At 41.8% G+C, this 24,334-nt stretch overlaps 1 protein-coding gene across 1 annotated transcript in view; it reads left to right on the top strand.

The window, feature by feature from the left end:
* ZMAT4 (zinc finger matrin-type 4) overlaps positions 1 to 24,334 on the top strand; it is a 356,647-nt gene that overhangs the window by 191,417 nt on the left and 140,896 nt on the right. The window lies entirely within an intron of this gene.

Genomic DNA, 24,334 nt, shown 5'->3' with positions numbered 1-24,334 from the left:
TTCAGAAGCAATCTTCCTGCTTAGGTACGCTGCTGAAGCTTCCTCTCTATAAATATTAGGCTCTGGAATGGTGGTGATTTCTGAGCAGGAATAATTGAAACATGACTCTTTCCTTCTCTGAGCTACTGCAACTGATGAGGGTGAGCAGCTGGTACCTGGGAATCATCCCCTTTCCTCTTACTCAAGATGTACTGTGATGAAGCATCCACTGGGGATCCTGCTGAATTAGCTGATGTTTGACTTGCCTTTCCAGATGGGTGTGTGTTTACTAGAATTTCTGAAATGCTTGGCAGGGCTGCTAGAACAAAAGCCAGTTCCAGATCTCGTTGGTTAGTGTGTTTCAGAGTCTCTGCTCTAGTTCACACTTTTCTAGATCCTTCTATAAGATGAGAGCGTGAGGAGGACTCCAGATCCACCACATTCCGCAGGGGCTGGCAAACCTCTTCCTGGAGGTCTTGCCCAGATTGAAGGCTAGATTGAGCCTGCCGTGGTCGTGTCACTGCCGCACTGTGGGAAGCATTCAGAGGTGACTTAGAGGATGGAGGCCAGACCATTGAAGGGCATGGAAATCCAAGGGAGAGGAAAGGAATTGGGTTGGCTGTCACGGGAAAGAGAGAGTTTTGCTGTGTGCATGTACATGCGGACACGTATGTGTGTGCTTTAGTGTAACAGATACAACCAATGAGCAGGTAGAAATTAGGGGGTTAGATATGAGCTCAAGATAAGGAAGGGTTTATTAGTATTAAGAGATACTTACAGGTGAACTGTGTCTGGGGCGTGGCTTTTGAAGCAGAGGCTGGCAGGACATTTCCTGAGGGGAGTGCCACCATCATGACATTAGCCTAGAGGACATTTAAAGTTCCTAGATTACATGGTTAGCCTAGAGGACATTTAAAGTCCTTCCAACCCTGAGATTCTCAGCAGATGCTACCTGCAGCCTTGACCCACTGACTTAATATGGCAGAAAAAATCTTAACCTGGGAGTCAGGAGACAGGAAGTGAGGCCCTGGCTCTGTCTTGTGACATCATCTCTGGTAGCTCCATCATGCTTTTCAACCTTAGTTTTCTCATCTGTCATTTAATTCTCATACTGGGAGCTTTTATCTCACTGGCCCTTTTACAGAGCAAATGATAGACTGAAAAGTGCTGTGGAAAGTAGAAAGTCTTGTGTGACTCCCAGGTGAGCCTTTGGTGACTGAGTGGATGTGGGGGAATTGGCAGCCTGACCCCTTCCCTGTATCAGCGCCTCTCACATCCTGATTGACATGGGGTTGTTCTAACACTGCCTTGGGAGGAGCACAGGGGGACACGGGATTGGGTCTCCTTGGAGACGGACCTTTCCGGGACGAGTTCTATGAACTGAGGCAGGGCCTGGCCCAGGAGCGGGAGGCAGTGCTGGTGCTGGTGGGGTGGGAGAGCAGGGACTGTGAACTCAGGGGCAGGGGGTGCCCACGGAGCCAAGGACAAAAACAGACTCTGGCATTTAGGAAACCTGTCACGAGGAGAGAGATGCAGCCGAGGGCAGGACTCACATCTGGGACTGGGGACCAGCAAGTAGAGGTGACAGCAAATCATTTTCAAGACAAGAACTCAAGGTCTCTGGAGGATCAAGTAAGGAACCAGACACCAGAATGAAGGCCCTGAGAGAGCGTCGATTTCTGGAATATGGAAGAAGCTGAGTGATCAGAGTGGAAACACAAAGCGATACAAGGGCTAGAAGCTTAACCCCAAACCTGCTCACAGCAGGTGGGGATTGACCTTGGAGGCCCCTCACAGGGGCTGAGTCTGTAGGCGGAGGTGAGGACGTCCAACAGCAGGGGGAGGGCGAGTCACCAGAGGGAGCCCTGAGGCTGTGCTGTGTGCGATGTCTCCATTCCTGGCTCCTGTGCCCTAAGCTGTGTTTGGTTTTCCCCACTTGGCTGCCTGGGTGCCCTGTGGCAGGGGGTGGGGGAGGGGGTGTGTTCTATGGCTGCAGGACTGTCATTGGTGCCTTCCCAAGGGCACAGTCACTGCCTGGTGGAGACCAAATAGTTATCCAAAGGTGTCTGCTTTCTCATCCCCAGAACTGAGGTTGCCCATGGAATTAAGGTTTCTGACCTCCAGAATGGTGATACAGTAAAATCATGTTGCTTTAAGCCACTAACTTGTGGTACTTTGTGACCGCAGCCAGAGGAAACTAACATACAGGGCTAAGTAAATAGCCAAACAGGGCACACCTGTATGTGTATTTCAGTTCTTTCACCTTGGGAAGCTTCAAATGCAACATAGGGGACACGCACGTGACTGTGTCACAGACTTGCCTGAGGGAAGAAGGTATATCTTTGTATCAGGGTCTTACCTCTGAATATAACTTGTTACCCTACTGGGCAAAACCTCTGCTGACTCTGTCCTGTGATGTCAAGACAAGTCAGTCTCGCGCTTCCCTGGTGGCGCAGTGGTTAAGAATCTGCCTGCCAATGCAGGGGACATGGGTTTGATCCCTCATGGGTCCGATCCCACGTGACTCCGGGAAGATCCTATATGCTGTGGAGCAACTAAGCCCATGAGCCACAACTACTGAGCTTGTGCTCTAGAGCCGGGGAGCCACAACTATTGAGTGCACGTGCCGCAACTACTGAAGCCTGAGCACCTAGACCCGTGCTCCGCAAGAAGGGAAACCATCACAGTGAGAAGCACGTGCACCACAACGAAGTGTAGCCCCTGCTCCCTGCAACTAGAGAAAGCCTGCGTGCAGCAACGAAGACCCAACACAGCCAAAAGTAAATAAATTAAAGAAAAACATGACAAGTCAGTCTCTCAGGGACTAGAAATCACATGGGCTTTGAAGTCAGACATATCTAGACCCCACCCTTTACTGGCTGAGGACTTCACCTGCCTGAACTGCCTATTCCTATCTGTATAATGGGTCTAATGCTGTTACTTACAGCAAAGGCTTTCCGCAATGATTATAGGATCCCATTCATAAATGCAAAGTGCTAATCATAGGACCACCTAGAGCTCAAGAAGTGTGCTCTGTCTGCTCTGGAAATGAAGCTATTTTTATGTACTCTGCTCTGAACTCTGGGCCATATAATTTTGGACTTGAAATCCCTTATTGTCTACCGTCCAAGGCTGCTTCCGTTGGATGAATCTACTTTACCAAGAGCGCCTCCTGGAGGAACCAGAGGCCCATGCTTGTTCTGCTACATCCCCTGACACAAGCTTGCCAGTCTGCTGTGTTCTTGAAACAGAGAGGGACAGCCAGCGTAAGCTGGTGTTCAGTCCCTGCCTGAGGACAAGTACGAGTGCAAATGTAGGGGTCAGAGTACAGGTCACAGGAACCTGGGGGAGAAAATGAATCAAAACAGCCAGGGAAAACTGCCCAAGGAAACATAATCCAGGGTGAGTGGGCGGGGCAGGGGCGGGGCCAGGGTGGGCGGGAGCTAATAGGACTGACTGCGCAGGAGACCCGATTTGCGCAGAGGGCAAATCCGAGGATGCGAGAAGTGAGGCTTTGTGTTCTGTGCAGGGAGGCAGCCACTGGCCGGTGTTGGCCTTGGGCGTCCAGAGTGTGGACCAGCCGAGTCCAGAAATCATAGCAGGAAGAGACATGGTCAGTGCAGAGGTAGAGATGGGCTGTGAGATGGGGAGAGCAGGGTAGGGTCAGGGTGAGGGGAACTCAACGGTGAGAGAGGGGCTGAGTCGGGAATCCTAGGGCTGTGGGGTGCCTTAGCTGCAGGATTCTGCAAGTCTGTTTCTGGCGCTGTGGTCCCACCTGCTCCAGCTTCATGTGATGCCACAGGACACCAAGCTCTGCGGGTAATTGCAGGTTCCACTAATGCCATAGGAGGGGCTGCAGGAAATCCTATTGGCTCTTCCCAACCAGCTCTGGTCCCGCTGACTTTCTGGCCAAAGGTACTTCCTGATGCATCAAGCGGGGTCTTGTAGGCCATCGACTCCCCCAGCAATGCCGGCATCCTGGGACAGAAAACTCCACTCTAAGGGCTCACAGAAGTCGCTTCTCTACGGAAGCTGGAATTCCCTCACCTGGTACCTCCCTCGAGTGAGTTCGTAACTTGGAGGTTTTAGTTCACTGTTTTCTTAGCTCTGTCCTCTCATCCTGGGTCCTGGGAATGTAAAGGTGGGTGAGACACCCCGGGTCCTTCCGAAGTTCACTCTTTGGTGGAGGGAATCTAGGCCCTTGGCTGCAGTGAACAGCACACCGTGAAGGTCTCCGGATACACAGGGCATAGAAGAACAGAGTAATTGCAGTTGGATAGTTCTGAGGCGAATTTAAGATGAGAATTGTCCAAGTCGGGCTTTAATGACCATATAAGCTATGGGGGGTTGTTGGGGGGGGGGCTCTCAGTTTCTCACAGGCTCCGTTTATCTAGCTCAGGGCTTCTAATCTCAGGGGCGCTGACATTTTTAACCGGCTAATCCTCGGCTGCAGGAGGGGCGCTGTCCTGTGCATTGAAGGATGTTTAGCGGCCATCCTGGCCTCCACCCACTAGATGACAAAAGAACCCCCTAGATGTGTGACAGTAGGAAACGCCTCTAGACATTGCCGGATGTTTCCTGGGGGGCAAAGTTGACTCCAGTTGAGAACTGCTGAGCTAGATCTCGGTTGGCAAACTTTGGCCCGACGACCACATCTGACTTCCTGTTGCCTGTTCTGTGTGGTCTGCAAACCCCAAAATGGTTTTCATGTTTTTAAGCGGTTTAAAAAAATCAAAAGAAGAATATTTTGTAACACACAGAAAACATAGCAAATTCGTATTTCAGTGTCCCATAGATAACGTTTGATTGGAACACCACTGTGCTCATTCATCTGTGTTCTGTCCAGGCTGCTTTTGTGCCACGATGGCAGAGTTGACACCACAGAATTCACAAAGCCTAAAATATTTGCTCCGAGGTCCTTTACCTAGAAGGTTTGCCCACCTCTAATTTAACAATGAACGATCTCGGGGGAGAGGCGGCAAGGAGAGAGGGTGGTGGTATTATAGGTGTGTGTGTCTGTGTGTGTGTAAAATGAAACAATCACTGGGATCACACACCTTTGAGAAGCTGGGGAGACACCAGATAGGGGTTAGTGGACAGATCAGGACAGATCGGGGGAAGTTAGGGAGACAAGCCTTGGGGCGGTACCTTAAGAATAGAGAATGAGGGGAACCCAGTGGCTCTCTCTTGTTGAGAACAAAGAATTCTCCAGAGAAGTTACAAGACGTGAGTGATACCCAGTATCTCTAGCAGGCTCGAAATTCAAAGATATTTATGAAAATGAAAGAGATGAAATTATAACCAGATTTTCCCAAAACCATCATATGCTTATACCTCCTGAGTTTTAATTCTTATTTGAAATCTGAGGTCTGATCTGTATTAGTTTCCCAGGGCTGCTGTAACAAATTCTCATAAACTGGGTGGCTTAAAACGATAGAAATTTATGCTCACAGTTCTGGAGGCTAGAAGTCTGAGATCAAGGTGTGGGCAGGGCCTCGCTCCCTCTGAGGCTCTAGGGAAGAATCCTTCCATGCCTCTTCCAACCTCTGGTGGCTCCCTGCAGTCCTTGGCTTTCTGGATCCATCATTCCAATCTCTACTTCCATTGTCACATGACCTTCTTCCCTGTGCATCTATGTGTATTTTCCTCTTCTCATAAAGAAACCAGTTGTTGGATTTACAGCTCACCCTCATCCAGTATGGTCCCATCTTAGTTTAAATAATCATATCTGCAAAGACCCTCTTTCCAAACAAGTACACATTCTGAACTTTGAAGCCAACGTGAATTTGAGGGGAGACACTGTTTGACACAGGACCCAACCACTTGCATTTAACTGAAGTCACTAGCCCCAATATTATGCTTGCTAGCTAGTGACTTTTCCCCTTTTTCTTTATGACCACCTCATGCAAGCAAGGTAACTGAAATAAGAATGAGACTGAGTTCTGCCTGAAAATCCTAAAAGAAAACATCCTTTAACTATTCTTTACAAAGTTTTCTTGAAGAAAATATAAATGATTTATAAGCAATCTGCAGCATAAAATAAAAGCTTTAAACTACAGATATGCCCCATTGTTTACCATTAATCAAAGTGAGATTTAAGATTACTCATAATCTCTACAGTCAGGTATTGTATTTAGGATTCATGGGAAAATTTGTGTTTGTGGCAGAGACGTTGCTCGTCCAAACACACTTTGCTTCCTACCTTCCCCAGGCTTTCAATTGGTTGGGAGTAGATATCTTAGGACCAGGCTATAGGATAAAGGAGGACCAGTCAACCTACACGAGACTTGGCAAGAGCAAAAAAGAGCCTCTATTGTGATCTTTTGGGGCTGTTTGTGATTGCAGGAGAGCCTAATCCATCCTGCTTGATACATCGTCCCTGAAAGTTACTGTTTCACATATAAGCTTTTATGAATACATCCATCATTCTTAGCCAAAATGGATACTGAGCACTTTCTTTTATATAATTCTCAGACATCGCTGGCTTGACAGGTAATGGCATCACGTTTAGCAATAACCCTTCTTTCATTTTTTGACCTGTAAGAGTTTGGAGTTGCTGTAGTGGTGTGTATATCTTAACCTTAGAAGATGGGTGGAGAGCCGTTCTGACGTGCTCCAGAGGCATCCCGGCGTTACCTCTGTGTTGATGACTGCACGCTTATTGGCACCTAGCAGGCATTTAATAAATATTTGTTAGATGATTGAAAGTTGGAAGCATGCATAAGAATAATGGTAGGCATTTAAATATCTATAGCTTGGTTTTCAAATTGTTACCTTGGTTATTTAAATTTGAGTTCAATATGATGACCAAAGGCAGTGGTTTGCCAATTGGACAAGAAGTGGTGTGCCTGGCCCCTTGCTTGATTTTAAAAACCAAAATCGGTGAAACACAGAATAAAGTAGAGGACAAACATGGGCTCTGAAATCAGACTCAGCCTTAAATTCTGGTTCTATCTGTGTGAGCTCTTAAAAGTTAAATCCTCAGCCCTCAATTTCATATCAGTAAAATTATGGTGAGACTGAGATTGTATAATTATTTTAATAAAGGAGAAGATATATGTAAAATACTTACAATAGTGCCTGCCACATGCTAAATATTGAATGAACATATTATTATGTATAAATATATATAAGTATACACAAACACACAATCCTTGTCATTTGTGGGAGTTTTTTTTGGCTGTGTTGGGTCTTTGTTGCTGCACGTGGGCTTTCTCTAGTTGTGGCAAGCAGGGTCTACTCTTCGTTGCGGTGCGCGGGCTTCTCACTGCAGTGGCTTCTCTTGTTGCAGAGCATGGGCTCTAGGCTCACGGGCTTCAGTAGTTGCAGCTCGTGGTCTCAGTAGTTGTGGCGCATGGGCTTAGTTGCTCCATGGCATGTGGGATCTTCCCGGACCAGGGACCCAACCCGTATCCCCTGCACTGGCAGGTGGATTCTTAACCACTGCACCACCAGGGAAGTCCCTATTTGTGGGATTTTGTATCTGTGAACTCTCCTACTTACTAAAATTTATTTGTAACCACAAAATCAACACTCATGGCATTTCATGGGCACTCGGATGTGTGCAAAGTGGTGAACAATTTAAGTTGCTCCACGTGTACGTTCTCAGCTGAAGACAACACTTTGTCTTCTAAATTTCAACTTTCATACTGCAAACAAGTGACTTTTTTGCAGTCTATTTCCTGCCAGTCCTGCATTTTTGTGCTTTTTTGTTGGAAACTTTGCCATTTAAAATGGCTTCCTGGGACAATGTTAGAGTGCTGTCTGTGCTCCTAAGTGCAAGAAGGCTGGGATGTGCCTTTCAGGGAAAATGTGTGTGTTTAGATAAGCTTTGTTCAGGCATGAGTTGTAATGTATGTGTTGGCTTTAAGTTAAATGTTAGTGAATCAAAAATATATATTAAAGAAGGTATCTTTAAGCAGAAGCACACATTAAAACAAGCTTCTGTATTGACCAGTTGATCAAAATGTGACCACAGGCTCCCAGGAACCTACCTCTGTATTTCCCCAAGGAATACGCGGTCAGTGTTTGCTAGTTCAGTATTCTTGGAGAATTTGTGGAATATAACTACCACCGATAACAAGACTCAACTGTCTACATGACAAAAGTTACTTTATATTCATTACATTTATAAAATGTAGCTTTCAAAAAGTCTGTTCATCTCTCAACAATGAAACAAAAATATGTCATATTTTAAAGATCCTGCTGTGTGGTAAAACTATAGTCAAGCAGGATGAACCTAACCTAATGATAAAATCAACGATTGTAACTGATGATTGTTAAGATATTATATCAGAACTATTACCTTCATTGTTTTATTTAATCTTCATAATAAATACAAAGTATGATTAGCTCCATTTTGTTGATGAAGAAACAGACTCTACAGGGTAAGGTGACTTGCCTGCTGTTGCATAGTGAGATATATAATCAGAACTTGAACCCAAGACATCTGATTGCATTTTCTAAGGCCTTTCCCTTGATCTCTAGGTGAGGATAAATAACGCTTCATCAAATGAAGCTTACCAAATGAACAGCACAGTTCAAACCCCAAGACTCTCACTAAGATGATTGGAAGCTACAAAACCACAAAGGCAGATATTTATACACCTTCAATCAAGAAGGTCTCTCAATTAAAAAAAAAAGAAGCACACACACACAAAAAAGGAATTTCTCCTTTGCAGGAACGGTGAACCACTGTGTGGGGAAAGAAACAGACAAGGGATGATCTCTTCCACTCTGCTTGTCCCGAGTGTCATATATTCCTCTTCTGAAATCTTGTTGCTTCTCTCCTTTTTTCCCTTATTTCCTATTGAAAACGAGAGAGACAGAGCCTTAGAACTTTTCCATAAATTTCTGTGCCAGACACCGAATTGCTTATTTGAGTTCTCTGTTGAGTGAATAAAGATATTGGTATTCCGGATCTGTTTGAAACTTACATAAATTTATGTTTTGAATAATATATGCCTTTCAGATCCAATCGGTGCCTCGTATTTGCATAGAAGATTTTCTACACCACAGCAGCTCTATCTTCCAAACCAGGTTATTTGGTTTGCCTGGCATAACCTGTCTAGATACTTGTTTTAATAGATGCAAACAATAGTTTGTCAAACAGGCAGATCTTAGTAGCAGTGTGTTTTCTTTTAAATTAGGAAAGCTGGCATGTTCTAAGGCATTATCTTCAGATCAGTGCATTTGTTCCGACGATGCTTTTGGCTTATCTAATGCCTACAAATACAACCAGTAATAGATTCATAGAATTGCAGAGCTGGAAGGCTCTTAGCAATTATCATTTCAACCACCTCATTTTCCTGATGAGGACACTGAGGCCGAGAGAGATGAAAGTATTTGCTCAAAGTGATAAAACTGGTTGATGGCAAAGAGGCTTCTCTTCTCCTGCAGTGTCTTTCCCTGGTGTCACACTGTCAGGAGAAATCACACCAGTCAGGCCACTGACTGCTCTACAGGGAATCGGGTTTAAATAAATTAGCAATGGGAGACGAGCCAGTTTCTTTCGCCCATGCTTTTGTACAGTGGCTCATAAGAGGCTTGGAACAATGATTAGATCAAGGCTACTGTCTTTTCATTTTATATTTGATGACCAATAAAACAATGGATCCATGATTGGGTAGAATTAAAGATTTCAACAATGAGGCTAATCCCTAGGTGATGTTCAAATCCTGCAAGCTCATTTTTTCTCCTCTAGGTGATCCAGTGGTACTATAAGATAGTCGATGATTTCAGCAGGTTTTATGATGTGGTGATACCTTTATTCCAGAAAGTGTTTCTTGACACATTTTTAGGAAGGAATATATTCAAACAATAATCAATTTCCTATGCTTACTCTGAAATTGTCAATTGGAGACATGGTCAGGGCTTGGCATTCACACACAGAATGCATTACAATTCAGAAAAATCTATGAGTGAGAGATTTTCTGGCAACAACTCTTAAATCATTGACTAAAGATAAAAACCCTAAAACTGTCAAGTTTATGAAATCGAGAAGGCACTTATAGAGTAAGGATTCCACCTAAAATAATTGGTAGTAAATATCCCAAATCCTCTGAAAAAAAAATATATGTGTATATATATATAAAATGTATATATTTTTAAAATTTTTATTGGAGTATAGTTGCTTTACAACGTTGTGTGAGCATCAGTTATTCGTATGCATATATGCCCATTTTTTAAGTTTTCCTTCCCATTTAGGTCACCACAGTTCATTGAGTGGAGTTCCCTGTGCTAAATACAGTAGGTTCTCATTAGTTATCTATTTTATACATTGAAATATCCATATATTTTAAACACCAGCCTTAAAAGTCTTGAGTAACACTCAGTTCACTTTCTTTAATAATCAGGTGCAGTAAGTATGAATTACTGGATAACACTTGTGTATGATAAGTATTATATTTCTTTACATTTTAGAAATGAATTTACATAACTTCTGTCCTTTCGCTTTGAAGCTTGCTGTCTTGTGGGGGGTGGGGAAAACCAGAACTTCAAGGTTTATGTTGGAATGTGATGGAAAAACACCTTTCCTCTCCATGTAGTGAGTCCGTAGGAAAATAGACAATTTCTCCACAAGTTATCCTGAGCTATAAATTGTCATGTGACCCAGACACCAAGCAAGTTTCCCTGTCTCAAAACAGAAAGATGACATTTCATGCTTTCTTACTGTATGTCAGCCTTCAGAGAAGCTGCTTCTCTTGTGTAGGATTTCCTGCTAAATGACTTGCTTCGATTGTCTGTTGAGTGCAGACCAGTTTATGGCTTTAATTGTAAATCCTTCTAGGTTTTCAAGAGGATGTTGGCTCCTTTGAGGGAGCCAGAATTGCAGGCATTCTTGTGGTTAGTGATACTGGCTAAAGACATGACCTGGGAGTTGCAAGTGCAGCCCTCGAAATTGAAAGTTACAAAGGTCTTTGGAAGCCAAGAGCCCTTGGTTACTGGAAGGCGTGATGGCTGCTCTGTCCCACTAGTTGGAATCGCTTACCTGGGAAGCAGGCGTCCAGGGTTAAAGGCCTCCTGGTGAATTCTCACTGTAATTACATCTCAACTAGTGCGAAGTGCTAATCATTACATCTGCATCTTGCTTTCAGTCAATAGAGTGGATGAAATATTAATACTTGGACTCTCATTTTCAGGTAGTAAAACTAATAGATCAAGAATTCTGACTGGCAAGGGAGGCAAAAACTAACTGGCAGCATTTTCCTTAATTTTTCTTAACACCAAGGGGAGGTGATTTTTAGTCAAAATAAGTCAGAAAGAGAGACGTCCATATATCTGTTTAACCCTGATGATTTAATAGTCAAGAATTTTGCTTTTTGAAAAAGGTGTTATGTTTCATCCAGAGACTGGTTATACCTAGAAAGTCACAGAATCTAGAGTTAGCATCTTATCTATCTATCTGTTTCCAGTAAGATTCCATGTCATTCTAAGTCCCATGATCTGGTATGATTTAAACACTCTCCCCCTCCACCACTGGGTATTAATAATGCCATATTCTGTAAACCTCCCTCAGGTACCCACCCATCCCAGGGCCAGGAAGCCTGCCTCACATCAGGCATGAAGTCCCTTAAGTTACCTCTCTTCCAAAGGCCTACTGTTTCAGACTCAGTCTGTTTCCCTTTCTGAGTAGCTTTGGAAAACAGCTGGCCATCGGTCCAAATGCCATAATCCTCTATGAGTCTCAAGAGTTATTAAGTCTTCAGCCTCCTTTCTTTTGGTTTAGCCATTCCAAATCCCTTAACCATTACTCATACACCATTCTCCCTTAAGCCAGCTCTCTGGCTCTTATATATTATTCTATAACACATACCATTTACTCTATAACCGGAAACTTAAAACAAGCTACTTGAATGTTTCATTACTACTAAATCCGCTTATTCTCACCGAAACACCTCCCTTCCCCATGCTCACCACGTTCCTGGTCTTTCCTGGGCCAGCCTGTGGACCAGCTTGGTAGAACTAAAGTCAGTGCAGGACAGTGGAAAAACACAGAGCCGGAGCTGGGAGATCTGAGTTCCAGACTTAGTTTTCTCTGTGGCCAGGATGCTTGGAAACTAACGTTTACCAACAGGTACTTTGAATCCTCACAGCAACGATGTGAGGTTGAACCATTAGCCCCATTTTATTGTCTACTGAAAAACCCCATCCTGAGTTGTGGTTGGATTTCATGTAAAAACCATTATTTTTTTATTCCCATTGTCTCTTCTGATTTTTTTTTTTAGAGAAAGCACATAGACTTCTGTAGAATTAATGCAACGTAATAAAATAGTTGTAAATTTTTAAATTTTTTTATTCTTTATTTTTTAAAGCCCAAGCATCCGATATTCCCAGGCGGTCTCCCATCCAAGTACTAATCAGGTCCATCCCTGCTTAGCTTCCGAGATCAGACTGGATTAGGCGCGTTCCCGGTGGTATGGCGATAGACCTAAAACAACTTTAGACTTTATTAAATAAGAAAGATGTCAACTGGAACAGGAGGGAAAAAGGGAGTTTGTTTAAAAAATAACATCTGCAGGAAAACAGCCCAAAAGGCATCTAGTACGTGTTATATTTCCCCTCTGACAGGAGCGGGTTAGAAGGGTGCCCTGGGAGACCTTGTGCTAACTCAGGAAGCTCTGCCTAGGCTCCAAGTTCCTGAATTCTACACGTCATTGTGCAAGATGACACTTGAGATTAAAGATGTTTCCATTCCATGAGGGCTGGGGTGTTGCTGTACATTTCGTGGGGAAGATGGTGGCAGTTATAGTGGAATGGATGAGACAGGAATCACAGGTGGTTCGTAAGGTCAAGGTGGACTCGGGGTCCATGCCACATAGTGTCCCTGCAGTCAGATGGTTCCCAGCCCTGGCCGCACAATGGAGGCACCTTGCAAACGTGCTACTGATGTTACTGATGCTCAGCCCTGAGCCAAGGGATTCTGATTTAATTAGCCTGGGGTGTGGAGTCTATAAGTTTTCAACCCCTCCCAGGTGATGTAACCCTCAGCCAGGGATGAGGACCACTGAATCCTAATTCAGTGCTTTCTGAATTTAATTTGCATGTGAATCACCTGAAGCTCTCATAAATGTAGGCTCTTATCCAGTGGTCCAGCACTGGGCCTGAGATGTGCATCTCCAATAAACTGCTAGATGATGTTGACGCTTTGGGTCCACGGAGCACACTCAGAGTAGCAAGTTTCAAGAGGCTACGTGCTCCTCAGCTGTTATCGGCACTCTCGTCCTCAAAGTTCTTCAGTCGAGATCATTTCCGTTCTCTCTCATGCACTCCCTCTTGGCTGTGTCTGCCTGGCAATGAAGTGTGCAATTTGTGGTCAAAGCCATAGTTAAAGGAATGATTGTACATCTAAACAATTCGGGCTCTGGTAGACTTCTGTTTCCCCCAGGGACTGAATTGCCTAATGATTTTCTTCTAATATTTATCTTCAAAGTCTTTTCTAGCCTAAACCTCTTCCTTATTTACAGTGATCCTCTGCCCTCTAACCTCATTGTGCAAGATGAGGAGCAGTGGTCCTTAGACTCTTTGGGGCTGGAGCACCTTCTTGCTTTAGGTTTTGATATCCTGGATTCTCTTGATCCAGGTATTGGGGGGCACCTCAGATGATGGAGCCAAGTAGCCCCATGTGTGTCACAATCTGACCTCCGGAAGTTCTCGGGTTGCTCTGAAGATTTATAGAGCTGACTCCCAAGAGCACCAAACCTTCAGACTTAGCAGTTTCAAAGTGGCAGTTAACATAGAGTACTTTATTTCTAGATTATCTGGATTTGCCAAATAGATACATGCAAAATATATGCAGAGCTAATATTCATAGTTTTAAACACAAAGTAGAAGTAATTTTCATAACTTGCGAACTCTCGGTTATTGAGGTCAATGTTACTTTTAGGGGTTGCTGGCTAAGGGTGAAGAACAAAAGCTTAGATGCACGCGTTCTACTCAGGGGACAGTCTCAGTGCTAACTTCCCTAAAATTACTTCTCAGGTTTCAGCTTCCCTCCAGCCCAGGCCAAAAGGCCACCCTCTCTCTCTGTCTTCCTCTAAACTTAGCCCGTACTTTATCTGCGCTGTGCTTCTGGCACTGATCACTTTTCTCATCTTTGAATCCTCTATAAATATTCATGGACTGTAAGAAACGATCCGAGAAGCTGGCTCCCGGGTTGAATAGCTGATACTGCTGGAAGAGTAAATCATCCCCACCCTTGAGCGTGGAGTATGGATTAGGTGATGCCGGGGAACGATGGCAGAATGAAAAGAGCAGGAATTAGTATCCGTTCCCAGGTGCCAGCTCATCAGTCCTCTCACCACACCCCCCCCCGCCCCCACTCACAATCCTGGCTGTGGTCTGGGTGATGCCCTCCTGCTCACCACGCTGAGGATGGCACCTGCTGGGGCAGGCATGGGGGTGGCAGTGAGTCAAGAGTCCCTCCCAGGGAAGCTGACTCTCTGCCTCTCGTCTGAGATTTGTGAGGAGAGGCACTTCGAGCAGTGCCCAATTAGCAGGTCATTAATTCTTGCTCAAGCGATAAGCAAAGGATACAGTAGGATGATGTCATAACTCTTCGTGTCCAAACAACTTAATGAGTATTTATGTCCTAATGACTTATCAGCCATGTGCAAAATTAAGGCACATGCATTGAAAGAAGTCTTAATTTTGTACTTTATCCTTAAATAACCACACTGACTAATGGATGTGTTTGCCTGTTAGGCACTGTGTAATTTCTCAAATCTTAGAATTAGACTAGACTTTGTCAACTTTATTTCCTGTTCCTCATTGACTGGTTGCATGGATTGGAGGTACGCAGCAGCCTCTAGAAGTCCAGCTTCACGGGAATGTGAGTGCATTGAAAGGATGGTAGCAGCTCATGCTGAAACTGTGAATTACCTGGAGATAGTGGTTCCCATGGGGTCTGATGGATTTGCTGTGCTTTCTCAGGATTTTAAAATCATCCAGGACACTTCTACACAGTGTTTGAGAACAGGGGCCACAGCCAAAGATTTTGAAACTGAACTCAGGGAATAAAGCACCTTCACTGAATAGTGTTTGAAGACCAAATGCCATGAGTGTACTGTACTCACAATGTAGCAGGGCTTTTTAAGATCAGTCTGGACAGAGAGGATGCTATCACATCATCCTAGCAGAATGTCCTAAAGTAAAACCATGATTCCTTCTCTTACATAGATAGCTTGATGGAGAAGAAACTAGCTCTCTCATTCCACAGGCCTTAATTTAACACCCACTGGTTCTGGGCACCTAGGCTACGTCAGCGGACAAAACAGATAAAGAGTCCGTCCTCGTGAAACTTACATTCTGTCCTCCTGTTTCCAATATTTAGAAGAAAGTGGAGTATCACAGCCTTAGGATTCTTTTGTCAGACAACACGAGAAAGTTACAAAAGGGCTTTTATCTCCTCTGAAGTTCTATTTAATGGTTTATTTTCAAAGATTAGGATTCTGCAGAAAACAGGCATACTTCAGGTATTTAGAAAGTAATCCGTGAGTGAACTGGAGGGAATTATTGTATATTAATGAAAATCAATGATCTATGAATAGGATATTAATGAAGACTGATGATCTATGAATGCAGTTTAGGTGAGGAAGCAATTCTCACTAATAGGCTGATTATACTTAGACTGTTGATACAAAATTGAATTGGAATGGTGGTTCTAGTAAGTCACCCTCGTCTTTGTTTCTTCTTAGGAAGTGTTTAATGGCATGTGCGTTGGGACATGGAATATTTGATTGTGTTCTTTAATTTCCTTCATGGCATCAAAGAAATAGCACATGGATTTTTCTCTCTTGCAGCCTCAAATAGCAGTATTCACTTCCAAACATATCTGATGAGAAGGAAGAGAGAGACTTCACTTTACCTAAATCATTAAAGCCCATTTCAGGGTTGGCTGTGATGGGAAAGGAGTTGTTCCATACTTTTGGAGAAATAGGAGAAGCTGGAGCTTTTATATTGTATTCTGACTGAGTCAGCTTTCTCCCAACCTCTCCCCCCTCAAATCAAAAGTAATCAATAAATCACTGTGAAGAAAATCTTCTGAGATTTAATTTAAGACCTTGTTGTTAAATTCTGTGGCACCAAAAGTCCCCTAAGCAGTGTTTTCTAGACTTTGTGCTAAAACAAGTTAGCATGAAATGTGGCCTCTGTATAAGATGAAAAATAAAAATGTTTTTCCCCTGTATCAAGGGTTGTATATCTAAGAGTATAAACCACATCACTTGTAATCCACAACTTAAAAATAACCATTGCTAAGATTTTTATTTATAGGCTTCTAGTCTTTATATATAGTTTTGTATGTCTGTGTGTATAATTTAATGAGTAATTTGGTTTACATCTCACATGTAACCTCCATCTTTTAGTTTATATTATATCCTGAATGTTTCTCCAGGTCACGAAATGTCAGAGTATAGAGTCTCACAATTTATTTAATTCATCCCCACTTAGGAACATCTAACTTGTTTTTAATCCTATAAAATAAGTTTAATGAAACCATCAAAGATTTTAAATTTAGCTATCATAAGCCATTTATTAAGACATGAAAATCCCTCAAGTTGATATTAACTGAAATTTACTAGTTCTTTTCTTCATTTATTCATCATGTGTTCATTGAACGTTTACCACCCACACAGGAGGCGTTGTCCTCTGTGAGAGATGCAAAGGAAATCTACGTTTTGAGCTCCAACATTGCACAGTTTGCGTGGAGTTGAGGCATTTACCTGCAGAAGAGGCTGGACCGTTTGGAGGCTGAGCTGTCACTGTGTAGTGACAGCCGCTCCTCAGCCAGGCACTAAATGGTCCAGTCACACTGAGCTGTCAACAGCATTTGCAAAGAAAAGTGATACTTGCCGAAAAATTCCTCCTGTCTTTAACTTGATTTAGGATAGGAAAAAAAAAAGAGAGAGAAAAGAAAGGCAGTTTATCATAGGGACTAGAAATCAGAAAAAATATTTCAGAGAACATGCATATTTCCAAGTAATCCCTGCTGAGAACAGATGCTGAAACCTAGGAAATGTGTTCTGACTCTACAGTTAATCTGTTTGTTTATTTGGCCTGTTGGTCCCTTGGCATCACTGGAAATTAGTTGACATTGAAATATGGTGCTGGGCCTCAAGTCAGAAGATCTGGTCTTTGCTGTTTCCTTTGCTGCTTATAAATTAGGGGCCCTACGCTGGTTGATTTTATCTTCCTGAGCTTCAAGCAGCCCCATTGGTCAAACTGGATTTGGGGACAACTCAAATTTTAAAAAATACATGGAACAGACATAATAGAATAAACTGCATAATATCACAAAACTTGGAAGAATTAGTATTGCAGATAAGAACCCTTAGGTAAGAAAAACACACTTTTTTAAAAAAATATATTATGGACTTTTACTTTTTTAATATTTTATTTTTATACCATTTTTAAAGATTACTTTCCATTTAGTTACTACAAAAATAGTGGCTATTTTCCCCATGGTATATAATACATATCTGAGCCTTTCTTACATCTGCTAGTTTGTAACTCCCCTGCTCCCCCCCATTTTACCCCTCGCCCCTCCCCACTGGTAACCAAGAAGAAGAGTCTGCTTCTTTTTTGTTATATTCACTAGTGTGTTGTATTTTTAGATTCCATGTATAAGTGATATCACACTGTATTTGTCTTTCTCTGTCTGACTTATTTCACTTAGTATTAATGCCCCCCAGGTCTATCCATGTTGCTTCAAATGACAAAATTCTGTTCTTTTTGATGGCTAATTAATATTCCATTGTGTATATATACAAATATACATATATGTATATATACCACATCTTCTTTATCTATTCATTTGTTGATGGACACTTAGGTTGCTTCCATATCTTGGCAATTGTTAATAATGCTGCTATGAACATTGGGGCACATGTATCTTTTTGAATGAGTAGAAAACCACGTACTTTAAAATGAATCCATTTATGGGATTATTTCGAAAGCCCACAAATCCTTTGTGGGAATGAATGAGAGAGGGAGAAAAGGAGAAAAGAAGGAAAAAAGAAGAATGGAGAGAGAGAGACAGAGAGAAAGAGAGACAGACAGAAGGAGTGACGGAGGGAGAAAGTGTAGGAGATAGCAGATATTATTGAAAGCCTCACTTGTGGGGGTGTGGGGATTGAAGGGAATCCTGTGACTGTGGACTGGAAGGCAGACAAGCAAGTGAGAACACCATTTCCTGGAGGCTGTGGTACCCCATTCTCTAGCTAAGGACACCCACTTGGTGATCTAACAAGTAAACCTTTGAGATCTACCATTGCATCCTATCTTCTTGGTTGAAAGTGGACCTACTCTAGCCTTCTCAACAGTTATTTCCAAACTTTTCCCTAATTCCCTTCTCCAGTGGGATGTTAAATCTGGTCTGATCCCTAGAAAGACACTGGAACTCACCAAAAAAGACACCCAACATCCAGAGACAAAGGAGAAGCCGCAATGAGATGATAGGAGGAGCTCAATCGTGTTAAAATCAAATCCTATAAATGGTGGGTGGGTGACTCACACATTGGAGAACAGTTATACCACAGAAGTCCACCCACTAAAGTGAGAGTTCTGAGCCCCAAGTCAGGCTTCCCAACCTGGGAGTCCAGCAATGGGAGGAGGAATCCCCAGAGAACCAGACTTTGAAAGCCAGCGGGATTTGATTGCAGGACCTCCACAGGACTGGGAGAAACAGAGGCTCCACTCTTGGAGGGCACACAAAAAAGTGTGCTCACCAGGACCCAGGGGGAAGGAGCAGTGACCCCATAGGAGACTGAACCAGACCTACCTGCTGGTGTTAGGGGGTTGCCTGCAGAGGTGTGGGGAGGCTGTGGCTCACCAAGGAGATGGGGGCACTGGCAGCAGGGGTTCTGGGAAGTGCTCATTGGCATGAGCCCTCCCAGAGTCCACCATTAGCCCCACCAAAGAGCCTTTGGGCTCCAGTGCTAGGTGACCTCAGGCCAAACAACCACCAGGGTGGGAACACAGCCCCACCCATTGGCAGGCAAGCAAAGTCTTACTTTGTTCTGCCCACCCAGTCCTACCCACCATCAGTTCCTCCCATCAGGAAGCATGCACGAGCCTCCTAGATAGCTTCCTCCACAAGAGGGCAGACAGCAGTATCAGCAGTATTTCATTTTGTGGAACTGAAAACCATAGCCACAGAAAGACAGAGAAAATGAAAAAGCAGAGGACTTTGTACCAGATGAAGGGACAAGATAAAACCCCAGAAAAACAACTAAATGAAGAGGAGATAGGCACCCTTCCAGAAAAAGAATTCAGAATAATGATGGTGAAGATGATCCAGGACTTTGAAAAAACACTGGATGCAAAGATCAAAAAGTTGCAAGAAAAGTTTACCAAAGACCTAGAAGAACTAAAGAACAAACAAACAGAGATATGCAACACAATAACTGAAATGAAAAATACACTAGAAGGAACCAATAGCAGATTAACTGAGGCAGAAGGGTGAATAAGTGACCTGGAAGACAGAATGGTGATAATCACTGATGTGGAAAAGAATAAAGAAAAAAGAATGAAAAGAACTGAAGACAGCCTAAGAGACCTCTGGACAACATTAAACACATCGACATTCGCATTATAGGGGTCCCAGAAGGAGAAGGGAGAGAGAAAGGACCTGAGAAAATATTGGAAGAGATTATAGTTGAAAACTTCCCTAAGGTGGGAAAGGAAATAGCTACCCAAGTCCAGGAAGCACAGAGAGTCCCAGGCAGGACAAACCCAAGGAGAAACACGCCAAGACATATAGTAGTCAAAATGACAAAAATTAAAGACAGAGAAAAGTTATTAAAAGCAACGAGGGAAAAACAACAAATAACACACAAGGGAACTCCCATAAGGGTAACAGCTGATTTCTCAGCAGAAACTCTGCAAGCCAGAAGGGAGTGGCATGATATATTTCAAGTGATGAAAGGGAAGAACCTACAACCAAGAATACTCTACCCAGCAAGGATCTCATTCAGATTCAATGGAGAAATCCAAAGCTTTACAGACAAGCAACAGCTAAGAGAATTCAGCACCACCAACCAGCCCTACAGCAAATGCTAAAGGAACTTCTCTAAGTGGGAAACATAAGAGAAGAAAAGGACCTACAGAAACAAAAACAAAACAATTAAGAAAATTGTCATAGGAACATACATCTCGTTAATTACCTTGAATGTAAATGGACTAAATGCCCCAACCCAAAGACACAGACTGGCTGAATGGATACAAAAACAAGACCCATATATATGCTGTCTCCAAGAGACCCACTTCAGACCTAGGGACACATACAGACTGAAAGTGAGGGGATGGAAAAAGATATTCCATGCAAATGGAAATCAAAAGAAAGCTGGAGTAGCACTACTCATATCAGATAAAATAGACTTTAAAATAAAAAATGTTACAAGAGACAAGACAGGACATTACATAAAGATCAAGGGATCCATCCAAGAAGAGGAGATAACAATTATAAATATATATGCACCCAATATAGGAGCACGTCAATACAGTAACACAATAATAGTGGGGGACTTTAACACCCCGCTTACACCAATGGACATATCTTCCACATAGAAAATAAATAAGGAAACACAAGTTTTAAATGACACAATAAATCAGCTCGATTTAATAGATATCTATAGGACATTACATCCAAAAACAGCAGATTACACATTCTTCTCAAGTGCGCATGAAACCTTCTCCAGGATAGATCACATTTTGGGTCATAAATCAAGCGTTGGTAAAGTCAAGAAAATTGAAATTGTATCAAGCATCTTTTCTGACCACAACACTATGAGATTAGAAATCAATTACTGGAAAAGAACTGTAAAAAATGCAAGCACATGGAGGTTAAACAATGCGCTTCTAAGTAACTAAGAGATCACTGAAGAAATCAAAGAAGAAATCAAAAAATACCTAGAGACAAATGACAATGAAAATGCAATGATCCAAGACCTACGGGATGCAGCAAAGGCAGTTCTAAGAGGGAAGTTTATAGCAATACAAGCCTACCTCAAGAAATAAGAAAAATCCCAAATAAACAATTTAACCTTACACCTAAAGAAACTAGAGAAAGAAGAGCAAACAAAACCCAAAGTTAGTAGTTGGAGAGAAATCATAAAGATCAGAGCAGAAATTAATAAATAGAAACAAAGAAAACGATAGCAAAAATCAGTAAAACTAAAAGCTGGTTCTTTGAAACTGGGACATTTGTAGAGACATGGATGGACCTAGAGACTGTCATACAGAGTGAATTGAGTCAGAAAGAGGAAAACAAATATCATATATTAACATATATATGTGGACTGTAGAAAGATGGTACAAATCAACTGGTTTGCAAGGCAGAAATAGAGACATAGATGTAGAGAACAAACATATGGACCCCAAGTGGGGAAAGCGGGGAGGTGGGGGGTAGTGAATTGGGAGATTGGGATACCAAATTGTACACTCTAAACATATGCTGTTTATTGTCTGTTAGCTGTATCTCAATAAAAGTTCTTAAAAAAAAAAGAAACCTGGTCTGATTCCAGAGGCTAGGGTGACCAACTCACCCCAGTTTGCCCAGAAATTTCCCTGTTTTAGCACTTAAAGCCCCATGTCCCCAGAAGCCTCTTGGTCTCAGGCACACAGGGATGGTTGGTACCCTGTCAAAAGCTGCAGTGAGTGTTTGGATGCTATGATCAATGAAGCAGAATACATTGAGTGCATGGCTTGCTGTTTGAAAGTAAAGTTTCCAGAATGAGTGGCATAATTTGTAGTCTTGTATAGAGATCATCTTGTGGAAACCAGAGGCATCAGAGATTTGCTGAAGGTCACACAGCTCAGGCATGGTAGAGTCCAACCCAACCTTGTTTTCCAATTTTGCTTCAAAGCTGTTTCCATTCCCTTCATGCTACTACCTTTGTTTGCCTCTATAGGGAATATAAACTGGGTTTCAATTCATGAAGACAGTTGGAAACAGAGGCATAAGAAAAATTAAAATTTGAGGCTGTACCAGGATAGTAGGATTATTAAAAAAGAGAAGCTACCATGCAGATGCAGCATGAAACTACTTTCTTGTGTGCAAGATAAGATTATCTTATTTGATGAATATTCTATTGTGTGCTGATCCTGCCAGAATATGATATATGGGGTATCAATTGATAAAATCAACTCTGAAATGTTTTTTAGGGCCCAGTTTAGAGAAAATAAATTTTGCTTCAAGAGTCAACATTCATTCAGACTGCAAATCTTCGATATGCTTTCCATTTCTATCAAAAACAATAGACGGCTATAAATCCTTGGAAATTGATAAGAATGCAGGGAACTTTGGAAGAAAGATCCAATTTCCTTCAGAAAAGTGAACAGAAGTCATTTCACATAACAGGTCAACTGCATATTTGTAGCTTTTATTAGCATTTCGAAGGCATAGCAGAATGATTCTGGGTGGCTGCCAGAGTGGTACAGCCCCAGTTTGAGTTTTATCATCACATGGTGATTTATTACTGAATCTGGCAAAGATGCTTTTAAGAGACTTCTTGTTTCTTTAAGTCCCTATAGAAATACAATCATTAGGTTTCATCCAAGGTAGCTAAAAACTTCCCTATGTGATGAAATCTCTGGGTAGGTAGGAATAGGCTCTCTAGATATTGTGACAATGCAGGCATTTCCTGTATTAAAATGTCATTTAGCAAGTATTTATTTGTTTATCAGTTATTTATTTTTTTATTGAAGTATAGTTGATTTACAATATTGTGTCTGTTTCAGCTGTACAGCATAATGAGTCAGTATTTTTACAGATTATATTCCATTTTAGGTCATTAGAACATATTGGATATAACGTTATAATTACAGTAAATTAATGTGCTGTACAGTAAATCCTTGTTGCTTATCTATTTTACATGTAGTAATTTCTATCTATTAATCCCATACACTTCAGTTGTCCCTCCAGCCCTTTTTGGTAACCACAAGTTTGTTTTCTATGTGTGTGAATCTGTTTCTGTTTTGTATAAACAGAATATGTGTGTGTGTGTGTGTGTGTGTGTGTGTGTGTGTGTGTTCAGTGAAAAATGTCCTGGGTATTTTGACAGAGATTGCACTAAATCTATAGATTGTTTTTGACAATATGGCCATTTAAATATATTGATTCATCTAAGCGAAGCATGGGATATCTTTCCATTTCTTTAAATCATCTTCAACTTCCTTCATTAATATTTTATACTTTTCAGCATATTGGTCTTTCACTTCATTGGTTAAGTTTATTCCTAAGTATTTTTTGATGTGATTTTAAATGTTTCTTTTTACTTTCTCTTCTTGATATTTCATTATTGGTGTACAGAAATGAAACAGATTTCTGTATGTTAATTCTGTATCCTGCAACCTTGCTGAATTCATTTATTACTTCTCATAGTTTTGCAATATAACCTTCCCAGACTTCAAACTACACTACAAAGCTAAAGTAATCAAAACAGCATGATATTAGCACAAAAACAGACACAAAGATAAATGGAACAGAATAGAGAGACCAGAAATAAACATTCATTTGTATATATAATACAGTTTTGCAGTGGAAACTTTAGAACTCTTTATAGAGAGTATCATGTCATCTGCAAATAGCGACAGTTTTACCTCTTCCCTTATAATTTAGATACCTTCTATTTATTTATCCTGTCTGATTGCTGTGGCTAGGACTTCCAATACCATGTTAAATAGAAGTGGTGAGAATGGGCATCCTTGTTTTGCTCCAGATTTTAGCAGGAAGGCTTTCAGCTTTTCACCATTGAGTATTATGTCAGCTATGGGTATATCAGTTATTTAATGTAAAAAATAAACATCCGCATAAAAGTTACTTGAAAGCTTGGTGAGTTGATTAGGTGGTTAATTGTTATTGAGGTTCCAAATCTAAGCTTTTGCTTGGAATAACCCTGATTTCCAGGGTCTTACCAGCTGCACTCCGCATTACACAGGCGAAGAAAAAACAGAAGGCATTGCTATATTGCACGATGACTAATGGGCCATGTGAGAGTTTAAATTTGCTTCCTTCTCCAAAAGATAAGGAGCAGAATTTTTTTTCCTAAAATTAAATTAAATCCCTTATAAAATACAAAGATAACTGCGGTCTAGAAAAAAAAAATCCCTTTGCTTATTAAGAAGTATGAAAAGAGTTCTTAGGAGTACTGAAAAGAATATTGATCTTGAAAATGAAGGATGTGGTTTGGAGTCCTTCCTTTACCATAAGTAGTTATCTTACCTTCAGTAAAACTTTGGTATCTCTGAAGTCCCTCACCTGAGAAACAGGGCAATAATCCAACTCATAATTATTGAAAAAGATGAAAGCAACTTGCCTGTTATAATGCATTAAAAATTATTTTTGTTTTCTGTTAGT

Source organism: Hippopotamus amphibius, chromosome 10 (genome assembly GCF_030028045.1).
Source record: "Hippopotamus amphibius kiboko isolate mHipAmp2 chromosome 10, mHipAmp2.hap2, whole genome shotgun sequence".
Lineage (NCBI taxonomy): Eukaryota > Metazoa > Chordata > Mammalia > Artiodactyla > Hippopotamidae > Hippopotamus > Hippopotamus amphibius.
The sequence above is the reverse complement of the archived record's forward strand: the minus strand, read 5'-3'. Positions and strand labels throughout refer to the sequence as shown.